The sequence below is a fragment of the Canis lupus genome, chromosome 1 (assembly GCF_003254725.2).
Source record: "Canis lupus dingo isolate Sandy chromosome 1, ASM325472v2, whole genome shotgun sequence".
NCBI lineage: Eukaryota > Metazoa > Chordata > Mammalia > Carnivora > Canidae > Canis > Canis lupus.
This window is the reverse complement of record NC_064243.1, coordinates 19,438,796-19,455,113: the sequence shown is the minus strand read 5'-3', so window position 1 is coordinate 19,455,113 and position 16,318 is coordinate 19,438,796. Positions and strand designations below refer to the sequence as shown.

At 39.2% G+C, this 16,318-nt stretch overlaps 1 long non-coding RNA gene across 1 annotated transcript; it reads right to left on the bottom strand.

The window, feature by feature from the left end:
- Positions 1-515: 515 nt before the first annotated feature.
- Positions 516-9,327, bottom strand: LOC112643794 (uncharacterized). The gene is made up of 3 exons (XR_003125900.3): positions 9,189-9,327; positions 2,139-2,200; positions 516-799 (listed from the first exon to the last, which is right to left on the bottom strand). It is a non-coding gene; the product is annotated as an uncharacterized LOC112643794 (long non-coding RNA).
- Positions 9,328-16,318: the final 6,991 nt, after the last annotated feature.

The following is a 16,318-nucleotide window of genomic DNA, read 5'->3' as shown; positions in this document are numbered from 1 at the left end:
TTTGCATCATCCCTTCCATAAAACACACTGAAATGAAGATCTGTCTAAAAGATGTTAGCTTCTAACTGACAGCTACAGGGTACATCGGACTTGATATAAACCCTGTGCCATCCCACATTTTGAGTGAACAGTACAGAAATAAATAGGAGGCAACATAAAAACCTGAGGTGAAAGAATAACTGGGAAATTTAATAAAGAAGAAATGACATGTTCAATTTGAGAACGAAATTGCTTTACCAGAACAAAATTCAGTAAGATTTGAAGCCCAATGCCTCCAACGCTACCATGGTGCCCAACTTCCCCGGATATGAAGAAATCTACCTCCTATTCTGAGCTGGAGTTTAAAGAGTTGTCAAAAAGCAAAGCAAAATGAACAAAAGCAAAAACAACTATGTGTGATAAGACTCCAAATCATTTGATGTTAAGCTTTAAAAGACACTGAAAAGTGTCTTTTCAGTGCTTTTTTTTATATGTTATATTTCATTAAATTTATTTTTTATATCACATACCTGAGTGCTGTTCATTGAGCAAATATTCCAATCATTCTTTTTTAGATTCTCTGGTTTGCAACTAAATCAATATTTTCTTGAAATGAAAATATAATTTGAGTTCTTCCGAGGTCAAAAGTATTTTGAGGAAAAATACCTGTTGTAATGTAATTGCAACCGACTAGTTGGATGCCAAAACCAATGGTAGCAATGTTTCTCCAGAGAGGATTCCATTTAGCATGGAGTTGCCCTCTGTCTTGCTTCTTTCCATGAAACGATGAGGTTCATTCCATCCATGTTTATGGCCAGTGCTATGCAAAGAACAGTAATATTTTACATTAGAACTCTATAGTTGCTGAAACCCTTAATGGCCATGCTGTCATCAATTCATTAAAATAATTCTATGAGTGCCTTAAAAGTAAGAAGCATGCCTTACTCTCTGAAACATCACCACAGCACAGTACAATGCCTGATGAGCATTCAATGAACATTCGATGCCTCGGTGGAATAAGTATTACTAGCCTCACTTTATAGGTGAAGAAAATAAGAAATGCATCTAGGATGTGATAATATCCTAAGAATCACCCAGATCTTCTGATTCCAAATCTTAGTCTTACTTGAATATGCTGCTCCAAGATTTGCCACCCTGACGATTTGGCTGGCTAGGATGAGATGCTAGGAGTCACGTTTAATTCTGAAGAAATGAGTAATATAGTAAATTCTAAATAGCCTTTTTGAAGACTATGAGGCAATATTAATGAAATATGTGAAGAATAGCCAATCTCGACAGATCCAATCTCCACTTGTCCGGTCCACACCCCTTTTAATTATGTGTTTGTGTGATTTCAGAATTCAATCAGCTTGATTAATAAGGAGATACTTCCATAGTTTTGGGAAACATTTTCCTTTATGAGATTATGACTCTACTATTATTACTGGGCTCCTGACTCACCCTCTCTGGACCAGTCTGCAGCTTGGACCACTACGGTACCACTTCCCAGCTTTATGGGAATAATAAACTCATTTTGTTTGAATTTCAAACTCAGCTCTGAAGCTTCAACTCTACTGCTTAAATATGCTGCATGGTCATTTTCAAGACTGTTTCAAAACATTCTGCAATGTCTATAAAATCTTCCCAACTTGGTTAACAAAAAGGAAAAAAACCACGAGGCTGCAGATAGGGTTTCTTAAAGTGTGATGCCTGCTGGGCCCACGGTACTACCTGGGCACTTGTTAGAAATACAGATTCTGTGGCCACACCCAGACCTGCTGATTCAGAAATTAGAAGTGGAGCCCAGAAATCTGTTTTAACAAGTCCTCTTGGGGGACACTGATGGCCGCTCAGGTGTGAAGAGCCACTCCTCTGCAATATGGACTACAACTTTTTGGATCCTGAGCTGGAAAAAAAAATTAAAAATAAAGTAACTCAAAGAGATCTCCCCTAGGAAAAGAAGGCAACCTAAATGAAGAAAGAGCAAAAGAGTGAGGTAATTTTTGTCCCTCAGAGGGAATTTCCAAGTGCCTTCAAGGAGCCCAATTCCAGGGCTTCCATTTCTAGATAAATGTTCCTTTTAGGGTTCTAATAAAATATCTCCTTAAAACTGCCTTTTCACCTTCATCATCTTGCATATAGTGTAATGCTGATATTACCTTAGGTGACATATCTGTATGACACATGTCAGGTGAGTTTCTTTATTTTCCAGAACTTGCCCCTGTAAAAAATGTAAAACAACCACTTTCAAACATCTAGCACTTGATTTTGAGTCATTCTTTGGCAAAAAAAAAAAAAAAAAAAAAAAACAAGCCTGACTCTTTCAGAAATGGTTTTAACTTGATGAAGCAATCGTTACTGGATTAATTTCTGATGGTAAAATTACAAATATAAATAAATTAGAATAGACCAAGTTACTATTCAGGAGAAAATTCTTTACATTCAAACAGTAACTTTATAATGTCAAAATAACCAGTAGGTATTAATCAGTATCTGAGCTATGTAAATATTTGCTTGTTTCCATAGTGATTGGCAAGCCCAGATACAGAAAAAAATCCACACATGTTATCACTTCCTAATAATATGATCATAAAAACACGACTCAGACCAGACTGAGAGGAGAATAAACACCATTAATTAAAAGATTTATAAAATAGAGGAGGAGGTGACAAATGAAGGATTGAGTGCAGAAATGCACAAAGGAGGTAAAATATACCTTTTTTTTTAATTCTGAAGGAAACTTCAGCAACCCTTAATTATCTTCCAAAATGTTATTTGGAGTTTTCCAAAAATAAAACATCTGACAACTGCTCAAAGCACACCGCACCCCCACCCACAAAACATACACTTGTAAAGTGGATATACAGCCATGGCTGTGAAGTGTGTTTGAAAAAAAGTGAGACTGTTGGCATTTCACTTGAAATCAACTGAGAAGTTCTTTACTAAAGAAGTGAGAAGCTTAAAGCTGTTTTCCCAAGCTTTAGGGGAGTACAGCATATTACGGAAGAGGAGCATTTGGTCAAAGAGTAAATTAGTAGTGTGGTTCACACATTGCACGAGAATCTACACAGGAACCACAGTTGTCTTAAATAATCAGTCCCGTTAACGGGCCTTTGGTTATGAAATTTCTTCACAAAGCAGTCACCAGCGCAAAGGCTGTTTTTAGAAACACTTTGTTCTTCTGATATCTGCTAGGATAATGCAGCACCTTTTCTTCCCCCCTGAATGATTTCTAAAAATAAAAACAAACACAAAAAGCACAAACACACCCTCAAGTAGCAAGAGGAGAAATGAACACGCTACACAAGGTTATTTCACTAGGTACTTAGTTAAATAGACGCTCAAGGGGGAAATGCAGACACAGATCCTAGATGGAGAAAAGTCCTAACTGAAGACTATTCTGAGTGATCCTTTTCTGAGCACATGGTAAGACCAAATTTAAAGCATCATAATAAGGAGAGAAATTGAAGGAATTACACAGCTATTGGGGACTATCTCATATATAGTCCCATAAATATTGTATAGTCATTTATATGTATATAGATATATATATGTATATACAAAAAATACAAATTAATAAAATATTTAAGGATCATTAAAACAAACTATATAAGTTATAAAGGGATGATAAAGAAGTCCTTTAAGAATACAGTACCCAGATCACTGACGGATTTGACTCCACCTCAGTATGAATTTGTACACAGAAAACTTGATAAGCAAAGTTAACATAGTAACAGATCAGATGGAAAATGTATGCAAATCCTATAACAGACAAATGCTTTGCATCCTTAACATATAAAGAATTCCTATAAATCAATAAGGAAGAGGCAGGCAACAGAGGAAAAACAAAAAACAGACAAAAGAATGTACAGGAAAAAGGTAAACCTAATAAATATTTGAAAATATGATCATTACACTAGTATTTAGTGACTTGATAATTAGAAGAACATTATACTAGTCTGCCCATCAGATCAACAAAAACGTTAAAGATTACAAACATCAAGTGTTGTCAGACAGGGCTCCCTCATATAGTGTTTATACAAATGGATAGCATTTTTAAGGACACTTTTTGATCATCTTTCATACGTTGAAATGTGTTTGGCTTTTGATCCAGCAATTCACCTGCTAGGAATCTATACTACAGAAAAATGACAGACTTGCTCAGAGATTCATCACAAAGATATTCACTGTGGTATTTTGCAATGATGAATAATTAGAAATAATCTCAATGCCCATCAAAAGTGAAATGAATGATGAAAGAAATGATGCTTTCTATAGGAGATACCTGCACCCCTCTGTTTATTGCAGTATTATTTATAATAGGCAAATAATGGAAGCAGTCCAAGGGTCCATCGACAAATGACTGGATAAGGAAGACGTGGTTTATATATACAATGGGATATGACTTGATTATAAAAAAAAAAAAATAAAAGAATGAAATCTTACCATTTGCAATGACATGGATGGAGCTGGAGTGTATTATGCTACGCAAAGTAAGCCGGTCAGAGAAAGACAAATACCATACGATGTCACTCATTTGTGGAATTTAAGAAACAAAACAAGCAAAGGGGGAAAAGAGAGAGAGAAAGAAAGAAAGACAAATTGAGAAACAGACTCCACTACAGAGAAAAAAATGATGGTTACCAGAGGGGAGGAGGGTGGGGGGTGATGGAGATTAAAAGTACATTTATCTTAATGAGCCTTGGGTGATCCATGGAAGTTTTGAATCACCCACCCAACAGTGTATGTTAATCATACTGGAATTTAAAAACCCTTAATTTAAAATATTATGCTTTATATAGAATACAGGTTATTTAAAACCATTTTGAAAAGCTCCAAGATATATTAACTAAATAAAGTAAAGCAAATTATTACAGGAATTATTCCTTAAAAGGAGAATGAGATCAAAGAAAATAAGGAATGGAGGTAACAAAGTCAAGGAGACTTTGATTTTTACTTTGTTTACTTTACCATAATAAATTCTTAAAAAATATATTCTATGGGACATGTGGGTGGCTCAGTCTGTTAAGTGTCCAACTCTGGATTTCAGCTCGGGTTGTGATCTCAGGATTGCAAGATCAAACCCCTCATTGGGCTCTGCACTGGTCATGGAGCCTGCTTAAGATTCTCTCTCCTTTTTCTTCTTTCCCTCCCCTCAGCTCAGGTATGTGTATTCTCTCTCTCTCTAAAAAACAAAACAAAAAATTAAACTATGATTTCTCTCTCTTCATAGCCTCTGGAAACCACCATTCTACTTTCTGTGTCTATGAATTTGGCTACTCTTAGTACCTTGATGGAATTCAGGACACACTACTGCAAAATAAAGCCTCTTGGCATATTGAATATTTTAAGCCAAAGGAATTTGAGAAACAGCAGGTGCAGGAAGGACTCTCTGACCTTCCCCTGAAGTAGGTCATAGACCCTCATGTGAGAGGTGTCCTCTCTGTACCCAGAGGAAAGGAGCATCCTGACCTCCAAGACGGAGGGACACCAAAAGGGATCTGGACAAACAGGCATTGCTGCTTCCCCGGTTCCTTGCAATTAGCTCGTACCTACACCATTGTCCTATCACATTTTTCCATGACTCTCCATTCTTATCAAAGCTAGTGTAAAAAACACTCAGGTTTGACTGCTTCTTTGGGTCCTTGTTTCTTTATGATGGCTCCTGTGTCACACAAAACTTATATTAAATAAATTGATATGCCTTTGTATTGTCAATTTGACTTTTGTTATAGGGCCCTTGGCTGGGAATTTGGAAGAGTAGAGGGGGAAAATATTTTTCCTCTTCTACAGTGTTGTGTAAATAGATGCTATTTGTCCTTTTGTAACTGGCTTATTTCACTGAACCTAACATCTTCAATGTCCCTCCATGTGTAGCATGAGTCAAAATTTCCTTCCTTTTTAAGGCAGAATGATATTCCATTGTATGTATTCTGCAGTTATTTTTAATAATACACATGAAGTTCTTCCATAATATACAACTAAAGTGAATATAAAACAAAAGTGTGCTTTCAAAGGTACATTTATGAAAAGTCTTTTGTCAAAATACTGCTTGGCAACATTAATAACAAATTTCAAGGAAATTATATCTTGATTGAGTAGGTGTTTCTATAGTCTGAAAATATTTACTTGCTTGTTTTCATTTAGCTGAGTTGGGAAAGAACCGTAGACTCTGGTAGAGTTTGAAAGTTAAGAAATACAGAAAAAAGAAGAGAGAATCTTCTACTGAATGATAAGTGATGTGCCAGGCACTGTTGAAAGCACATTGCATTTTTAAGCTCGCATAATTCTGTTACCCTGTGTGGTAGATCTTATTATTGTCCCCAGTTTACCAGGTGCTAGGACTGTCCCCAGGTGCCACGGTTGGTAACAGTTGAACACCTGCTCTCCAATTCCAGAGCCCATGCTCTTGCTCCTTAACACACCTGAGTATTCTATTTAATAATCTACCATATCTGTTTAACTATGAGGCTTGGGAGATGGAATTTCCAAAAGGTTTTTATTAATGTTATGCTTCCTATCAATTCAGGTTGCAGATACTAATCAATGGAATGACCATCAGGGGGAAATGTCCATAGGAGAAACTACAACAAACTGGCCTGGAGGAAAAAGCAGTGTAGACTTGATTGAGATTAAAGTCAAGACCTTGATGATCACAGGGTTGTGAGATGTATTTCTTCACTTAAAAAAAGATTTATTTATTTGAGAGAGAGAGAGAGAGAGCACACAGGGGGAGGGGCAAAGGAAGAGAGAGAGAGAGAAAGAGAGAGAGTCTTAACCAGACTCCCCGCTGAGTACTGAGCCCAACATGGCGCTCAGTCTCATGACCCTGAGGTCAAGACCTGAGCCAAAACCAAGTGTCAGATGCTTAATCCACTGCACTACCCAGGTACCCCTATTTCTTTGCTTTTAAAATGTTTGTGGATTGTGAAGCAAATGCATACTGAAGTCAAAAACTGCCTTTGCTTCCCAGAGATACACATTCCAGAAACATCTAGAGAAGACTGAACTAACAAGTAATTGACTCATTTGCTTCAAATTAACTCTCATGTCTTGTTATTATAGATGTGGACTGTTTGGCAGGCCCCAGATTTATAGTTTTAATAAATATATGTAACAAAACAGTGAAGTTGTTCATGATCTGATCCTTTCTCCATGGAAAGTTATACATGGCAACACACATGGGAAACCATGTGAAGATGGGAGGAAAATCGCTCTGTAAATGGACTGAGAAATGCTGACAAAAGAAACACCTCCTGGATTCTTTGCCATAGATTTCCACCGAATACCCTCAGGGAGCTTACAGTCAAGCAGTAAAGATGGACGTTACACAGACTTACACATAAATATATGTGATGGTAAAGTATGACATGTTCTAGGAAGGAAAAGCTCTGTGCGCTATTAGGGAAGGGGAGAAGGATGACTTGAGTTAGACTTGAAGGATGAGTGTGTACAGTGAGGTGAAGAGGAGTGTGGTTGGAGACTCTGAGATTAAGAAGGGTTTGGTCCAGTAGAGAGCAGACAGTGGTTTTGTTGGCCATGTTGGATTTAGCTTATGTTCTCTGTGCCATGGTAAATCAGTGATCTGAGTGAGACCTTGAGATCTAATTTGCAATTTAAAAGAACCCTAGAGGCTGCCAGATGGAGGGGGCATTAGAATGGGGCAAGAACAAAGAAGGAAGAGGCCTCTGCAAAGGTCCTATGGGATATCCTGCCCATTGGACTAAGGTGGGGGCAATGAAGGTCGAGGCAGGTCCAAGAGATATTTCTGAGGTGAGGAATACTCATGCCCTCCCTACCATGTCCCCATAATAAATCTGCACTTTTTTATCCAGATGGTTTAGGTGGAATTCTGTTATTTGCTACCAAGGGAATCTGGACTACAGATCAGTTCAGGCCTGTTTAATTATCTGAACCTTGGAGCATGTGCTCCCACTGCTCAGGATGCCACTACCCCTTTCTAGGTGGAAATTTTTCCAATAAGGCCTAATTAACTTGCTCAGAATTGGTTGCCCGCTCTAAGCCTCTGTCCCACTACATGCACACCTCTGTTTTTTGCATTATGTGTTAGTCTGTCACTCAGCCCCTTGCACCATGCCTGGCACATAATTTTACTCAATAAAGGTTTGAATGATGCAAGAATGCAAGGCTATAGGAAGAGACGGAAAGGAGAAGAGGGAAAGAAGGGGGCAAAGTAGAAGACAATTGGCTTTTCCTGGTCACTCCCACTTTGATCAACAGCAGAGATGTTGGTGGGAAGCAGTGGGGGATTCCCTCTTAATCTGGCTGGCTTCTTCTGCAGAAACCACAGTTTCATCAGGACAAGGCTCATCAGGGACTGGCCACTTTTGAGGTTCTTCTCCCCTCTTGGAAGCTCAGTTGCTTCTCAGACATGGAAGTGATGCACGTGAGTCTTCATAGACAGCAAGGTCTCTCACTCCTTTACCACACAATGTCTCTCTGTCCTGGGCCCCTGAGAAGTTGCTAGCTCCAAATTAAGCCTTGGGCTAATCTGGCAAGCTTGTGACTTTTCAAGTGTAGTGCACCCTCAGTTTGAGAAGGCTTGGCAAGATATTTGTCCCAGGGCCTTTTATCAGAGGCACTGGATGGGCATGGAGCTCTTAGGGATCAGTCATTTTTCCAAGCAAGGCCCACCCTGGTGAGCCCAGAGTCTCACAGCAGATGGGATGCACACCCACTCCAGGGATTTCTGGGAGTTTAGAAAAAATTGGGTTGGAATCTGTGCTCTAACTCACAGGGCTGCATAAACACATGGACACTCCAAATACAACCAAAGCTAGGCTTAGACTATGGCTGCAAAGAAGCCATTTCCAGTCTGTTTAGACCACAGGCATCCAGCTATTTGGCTTCCTGGAGACCAAGTATTTGGACCACCAAGTATTTCTCTCCTTTTTGATTGATGTCCTATCGGCAGGTCACAGGATATTGTCTTTTCTAAAAGTCAGAGGAAACAGGGATAGATGGCTGCCCCTGGAAGGTCTGGAATGAAGGGAATCTCTCTGTCCTACTTGGTGAAAACTGTCAAGCTTAATAGAATGCATTTTATATTGTAAATATATCATTTATTTGTGCTTTCAAGGGGCTCCCTACAGAGTGTATCCTCTCTGCTCTGTCATCCTTCATAGTTGAAGGTCTGATATATCCAGGGAAAAAAGACCCACATTCAAATATGTTACAGGTAAACTCACATTTTTAAGCCAATGCTCACTCCTTAGGTCTAGCTTTAAGTTCATAATTCTCGATTTCTCTCGATATGAAGAGCAGAATCAAATGCTGATGAGTCAGTGTTGCTCGCGTCCAAGACCAGAACCAGCTGAAAGTTTAAAAACAAAAAAACAAAGCTTAAATAAATATTTTCTAGAATCAAAGAATTTATTTTTTTTTTGAAAATAATTAGGACAAAATAGGGAGGGGGTGGTCGGGCAAGAAAATTTGACATCAAAAAAAAATTCACATAGTTTGGGAGTTTTGTGGAAAGCTGGAAAAGAAAAATAGACACAATTCTCTCTCTCTCTCTCTAGGAATTTGCTCTATCAAACAAAAAATATTGATATAGGCTCACAATAAAAAGATACATAGACAACTGCACAAACATTAAAAAAAATAAACAAGAGACCCAAATATTGATAGAAACACTTCCTTGGACTTGTACAGTTTGTTTTTGCTGCACATGTATTTTTCTCACTTTTCTTTTATATCAAAGAGGCATGTGGCTGAGAAAGTACAGAGAATAGATCAAAGGCTGGCTGGAGAGAGCAGGGGCCCAGGGCCTGGGGCCTGGGGCAAGGGCCACTGCAGGTCCCTCCTGGAAAGAAGTTACAGAGTCAATAGCTCCAAGGGCCCTTGCCAGGGAAGAACTAAGTTCTACACCTCCTCTGCCACCAATTTTCTAAAACTTGGGTTTCAGTGCCTTTAATCTGGGAAACAGAAGTGATAATGACCCACTCTGGTGATTTCACACAATTGTTGGAGGACAAAAGGAGGCCACAGGTGAGAACACACTCTAAACAACCAAGTAGAGGTACCTAATGGGAGGTTTACTTTTCAGGCCTTCAGGAAGGCTCATTCTTTAGACACTAGCTATTTTATCCACACAAAATCCTAGAGTCCAGGAGTCTAGCCTTGTTTCATGCTGTTCACAATAAGCCTAAACACATCCAGAAAGAAAAGAGCCTCGTTGTGTTTAAAAAAAAAAAATAGGGCTGTAAAAATTGCCTGCTGAAATCTTGCTCAGCAAAGAAGATATTTATTCAAAGTAATGACTCACTGAAGAGAAAGGAAAAAAGAGCCTGGAGGAGAGAGAAGATTAGTTGGCAGTGAATATAACCTTCCCCGGCCCTCTCCCAACCTTTCTTCCTAAGAGATATTGTCACAGGAAGGTGAAGTCACCAAAAAATGTGAAGAAGAGAGATGGCCCAGGGAATCTGGAGGAATTTGAAAAATCTCCTAAAGGGAGAATATTGCCCCAGGGCACGTGGGGTGGAGGGGAAAGGAATCCTTCACTTGGTGACAAAAGGAAGCAGAGAGCTGTTCTTTCAGGGAAAGTTAGACTCGAAGGGAGAGCTCAGTGACAACAGCCAGGGTTTGGGAGTCTAAGGGACTACCATTGACATCTTCCCTCTGCTTCCCATTACCCATGTGACCCCAAGTGACTAGGTCAACTTCTTGCACTTCTTGGGAATGGTAATAAAATATCTCTGAGGAGGCTGGGGCGAGGGATACAGGAGAGATCATTTGCAATGTTCCTGGCACCTAGCAGGCACTCAATTTTTTTTTTTTTTTAGGAAAGATCCACAGAAAAAGAAATTGGTATTTATGCATGAATTTTTCATTGATAACCGTTGATGACATTTAGCCTCTTATTTAAAATGTGCTTCAGTATTTCGGAAGTAGTTTAATCAAACTTATACAAAAGTGTTATTATATTTAACAAATATAATTGCTAGGTAGGAGTCAGTTTAGGGAGCAAGTCAATTAAAAGTACAGTGTTTGGCAACATGAATTCATCTCTATCATCAAAAGTCCTGGGGAAAGAGTTTGTGACTTTTTTTAGCTATTGAATAGACTTTACACCAAAATGATACTGCTGCCAGTGAGGAATTTGAGAAGTTTGGAAATACTGAATTCACTGCACAGATGAAGCACCTGCAAAAAAGAAAAAAAAAAAAAAAAAGGATGGGGGGGTGTGGAGGGAATGTTAACAATAATTTAAATCAAAATGGAAGGCTCCCGGGTCCTGCTCCCAGCTTAACATCCACTATGACAGTCCAGGCTTTGATCTTTGTACATCTTACTTCTGACTCCAGGTTTCAATCACTGAAGGAAGCACCTGGCTTTGATTTTAGCTGCTTCATTAAAAAGATTACAGCCCAAATGTTGGCCCAAGTTTGCCTACAGAGCCAGAAATGTCAAGATGGTCTGGGATCCCCGCTGTGTCTCCTTGGGGAGCTCCGATAGACCAAACTGTGCCAATAGAATGACCTCACCAAACTTCATTCGGCAATATTAGGTGGACACTTACCAGATGCTGTGACCACCCCAAGCCCTGCAGGTGGTTCTCCAAAGGCAGATAGAAAAGCTTAAAACAAATTTCATATGGTGACCGTTTGTGAATATCTTCAAAACAAATCTACTTTAAACAAAGTTACACACACACATACACACACACACAATTGGTGATTCCATCCATTCTAAGGAAGATGGGCATGGAGGAACGAGTGCAAAGCGTAAAAATCAGTTGCCATACTCCTAATGGAATTATCTATATTTTCTTAAATCATAAGAATCTGTGCTTTTTTTTCCCCTAACATTTCAAGTTTAGTCTATTCAAATGTTTTTCTTTATCAGTTAGAAACTGCAATCTTATGCACCACAGAGGATGTGAAAATTTCCATAATTCAGAGCCCTTGGTTCTAAACAATGTCCTTGATCTGATGGGACAGTGCAATAAATTGTTTTAATAAGATCCTTCAACAAATTGTTAGACTGTATTTAATTTAATTAAATAAAAACTCATTTTATAAGTCTCTAAGCCTTCCCAAATAGAGAAGAGATTCCAAATACAAATGACAAAGTCGGAGTCATCTTCTCCAAGGCATCCTGCCACCTGGCTCACCTGAGACCTCACCACATTGCTTACCCAGGGCCAGCGACAGTGCAGTCACCCAGGACCCTGTGTTCAGAAGAGCTCTGTGCTTGTGATTTAATGCTCTGTAGTAGTTACTGCCTTAAAATTCTTAATTTTATGTTTGGAATATGCTTTGTAAGTGAAGTCTCACAGGCCAGCGGAGTGTGGAGGAGGGGCAGGAAGAAGCATGGAGGGGGAAGTGGAGTGGTAGCCTACCTGCACACACCCCCCGAAGTCTGGCATCCTCCAGTCTCTGGCATTGGCGCCCCCTCCTGCTGCCTCCAGCCCACTGGGTTTCATTCTCCCCGCCTTCATCTTCTGGAAGGTGAGGCTGCTGTCTTCTACCTACTTCTGATCATCTCAACTCCAGGAGCCTAGAAGGGTGAGGGTTGGGCATGACAGGGTCATAGCACATGCTGTGGGCAGCTCAACAGGGATGAGCAAAACGCTCATCCCCATTCTGGTACTTAGTGCACCCCTGGGCTAGGAGGGCACCATCTGCCATGGATTAGGGCAGTGAGTCTATGGGGAAGGGAGATGTCTGGTTTATCTTCCCACTCTGGTGGGGCCCAGCATATAAACCCTGTCTGTGGAAGAAAAGGAGAGTCTACAGTTGTCTGGCCTGAGTGTACTCAGTTTCTCTGACTTTCAAGGCAAGGATGCCCCAGGTGCCTATAAAGGCCACAATCCCCCCAAGAGTATCTGCAAAAGAGAGCACTTCCTCAGGCTAGTTCTGTGTCTTGGGGGACTCTCTCTCTCCTTCCAACAGTCCTGCATCTAACATTCAGTGAATTTATGTGCGAGTTAAATGTTCTAATATTTGCATTTAAAACTGACACTGTACAATACAAAGATGAACAAGAAAACTCATGTTAATATAATAAATTTTAATTTTTCTTGACTTAGAATACCATTAATTGACAAATAAAAATTCCTTGACAAGTTGAGAGACAAAGGACAGAAGAAATGAAAACACTTTATTAGTACTCTTAATGGACCTTTTTTTTTCTACTTTTTGAACAGGGGTACTTACATTTTATTTTACCCTGGGTTTCCTCTATCATGACCCGGGTGAAAGCTATGGATAAAAAGCTTTAAAAAAAATCACGGTTTAAAATTTTCACTTCTCAGTTGATCGTTAAATAGTTGTAAAGACACAGAATCTTTCCATTTCTTTGCCATATCTCAGATGATTATTTACATTTCTTTTAGATCCCAAGGCTAGATCTTCTTTCCTTCTTCTTCTCCACCTTTTAAGAATTATTTTACATGTGAAGTTTTTTCTTTCTAGGGTTCCTATGTGGTTGAAACACAATTACTTGTGGAAAACCATTATATATATATATATATATATATATATACCACAACTCTTCATTTTTAAGCTTTTTTGTAAATATGGAACTTAGAAAAGCTATCTCTCAAATAGTCTAGCCTAAGGGTGATCAAAGACGTATACTCTATTAACAAGAAATAAAATTCAAAATAATTCAAATTCTTTACTTGGGCTTTTCCTATTCAAAGATGAGGCCCATGGATATTCTTGAAATTCCATATCTTCCTCCCATTTACTTCCATCTTTCACTCAAGTACACCCAACTAGTGATAGAGCCAGGATTTAAATCTACAGCTGATTCAAAAGTCACCCTCTTTGCCATTCTAGTTATGTCAATGGTTGTCAAATTTTAGCAAGCAGAATCCAGAATCCAGAATCCCTTGGATGTCTTATCAAAGCAGATTGTTGAGTCCCACTCCCAGAATTTCAGATTCATTGAGTCTGAGATTCTGCATTTCTAACAAGTTCCAAGGGGATGCTGCTGCTGGTGGTTCAGGATGGGACTTTGAAAGCCACTGACTCTGTCGCAGTTTAAAATCTGATGTAAAATAAACTATAGAGAGAAACTTCATTTTCGTAGTGCTTTCTCATACAAAGGAAGGATACTTAGCCTTGTGATGTTCCCTGAACAAAGGAAAGATACTCACCTGCTAACAATTTTCTTTAAATCTTCGGCACATTTCAAAGGGCTGCCCAGTGCTGTCAAGACCAGGTCTTCCAAAGGTATTGGTTGCCAGTTAAGCTCCCGTGCTCTGTGTGGAGATGTAGAAACGCATCAGTGCACTTCTCGTCCAACAACTGCAGTGAAAGGAACTGCTCTCAAAGGTGAGGATGATAACTCTTGACATTCTTTGAGACCATAGAACACAATCAGTCAGCTTGCAGTTAGCAGAACAATGAGAGTTACCAGCCACTCTGCTAGAAGCCCGCTCACTTTTGCTCTGGCATGAGTTAGTGTAGTGAATTCTTTTTTTAAAAAAAATGTGTTCATTATAAAAATAATTTTAAAAAATTTATAGGCAATTTGGAAAAGAAGGGGTAAATGACCCATAATCTCACCACTCTAACAAAACCGATATTGGCATTGTGGTTTATTGCTTTCTAGTCTCATTTCTATTCATATTATTTAACATGGTCGTAATTTGTAATTACATTGTCAATAACTCTTCCTTCACTTAACATTATACAGGATAATAATCTGTGTAATTACTCAGACTTCAGATACAGAAGAGTCTTTAAATGTCCACAGCATTTCTTCTAGTCGGTTCTATGATACAATCCACGGTCATATTTAAGATAGACCCACTTTCACTTAGACTTTCATTTAGATTCCAGGGGCTTTTTTCTTTGTCCATTTTTGCTCTGCAGCATTTATTCAGATGGTTCAGTGCTTACCCCAAGAAAAGGGGGACTTCTCAAGCTCTACTTAGATATATCCAAGTCCACAGATCAAAACCAATGACTCTCCTTTGGTTGGAGTCCAGCTTGCTTACCCCTCGGGTTTCACATTCCACTCCTTCACTCCTATTGCTGTCTCCGCAGAACTGGGCAACAAGGCAGTTCTTAATTAATTTCTTCATTATAAAAGTTTCCTTCATTTATTTCAGGGAAGAAGCACCCCTTTTCCCCACCAGAATTCCTTCACCTTCCCATCCATCCATCCAAGTCCTACCAATCCTGCCAGCCAGTGATGTGGTCTACATCAGAGCCCATTCAGACAAGAGTGCAACTTCCCATCAGGTGTTAATGTACCCTGTTGATATCGGCTCTATGGTCCCAGGAGCACAGAGACCGCTGGGCTAAGGGCTTTTGTCTTCTGGTCTCTGCATTTGGGCGGCATTTACTCACAAAAACAGGGATCAAGATTGCAGTGACACATGATCAGGGTCCTGAGCATCCTGCAGGAACCACTGCTCGGTCGTGTAAGGCTTCCTGTTAGAAAATGTATTAATTTTCTAGGTGTTAAAAATTAATTTATTAGGGGTTAAAAATCAAATATTGATTAGCAAAGAAACACGTGTCAATAATCAAGATAATCAAGGATAATCTTAAGAAAGGATAAGCACAGAGGAGAGTGGCTTAAAATCTTTTTTTTTTTTTCAGACAAGGAGCCTTTGCAAAGAAACACACATGTGCACACACACACATATTTATGAAGAGGTAAAGACAATTGTGTAGGAACTAGGGTGAGCAGTGAAGCTTCAGGAAGAAACTAAGAGAGTAATTAGTAGTCTGGAATTCCTCCCTGCTCCTCCTCTGATCCCTCTCCCACTCTATACACGCATCCCCAGTGCACAACTCACACAAACATGCTCAGTCTACATATAAACTCACACACAATGTCTGGCCAGACCTTAGAAAGTTTCTAATTCATGGATACCACTATTGAAGGGGAACACTTCAAACTTTCAGTACTTTAAGAGTTTGTGGAGAATCACTGAGTAAAATGAACCTTTTAAAAAGGCAGCTACTCATAAGGTATAAATTTGTCAAATCATCAAAGTAACGCACCTGAAATTAATGCGACATTGTGTGTCAGCTATATTCAAACATAAATTAATTAATTAACTAATTAAAATAAAAGGCAGATATTAAATTGGTCCCTTGAACCAAGCTTAACATACTACAAAAGTGAGTTGAGCTGTGAAGCTATTATTCAGTACTTTTAGCTCATACTACACTCAAGGTTTCCTTCTTGCCATTGTAAATGGATTGTATCTGTTATCAAAGTCCTGGAATCAGTGCTACATTTTGACTATGAAGACATATCCTAAGTTAGCTTTATCTTCTACCATTTGTGTGCGGGGGGGGGGGGGGCGGTTAGGGGGTGGAAAATAGCATTCTATAAAACAAAGAAA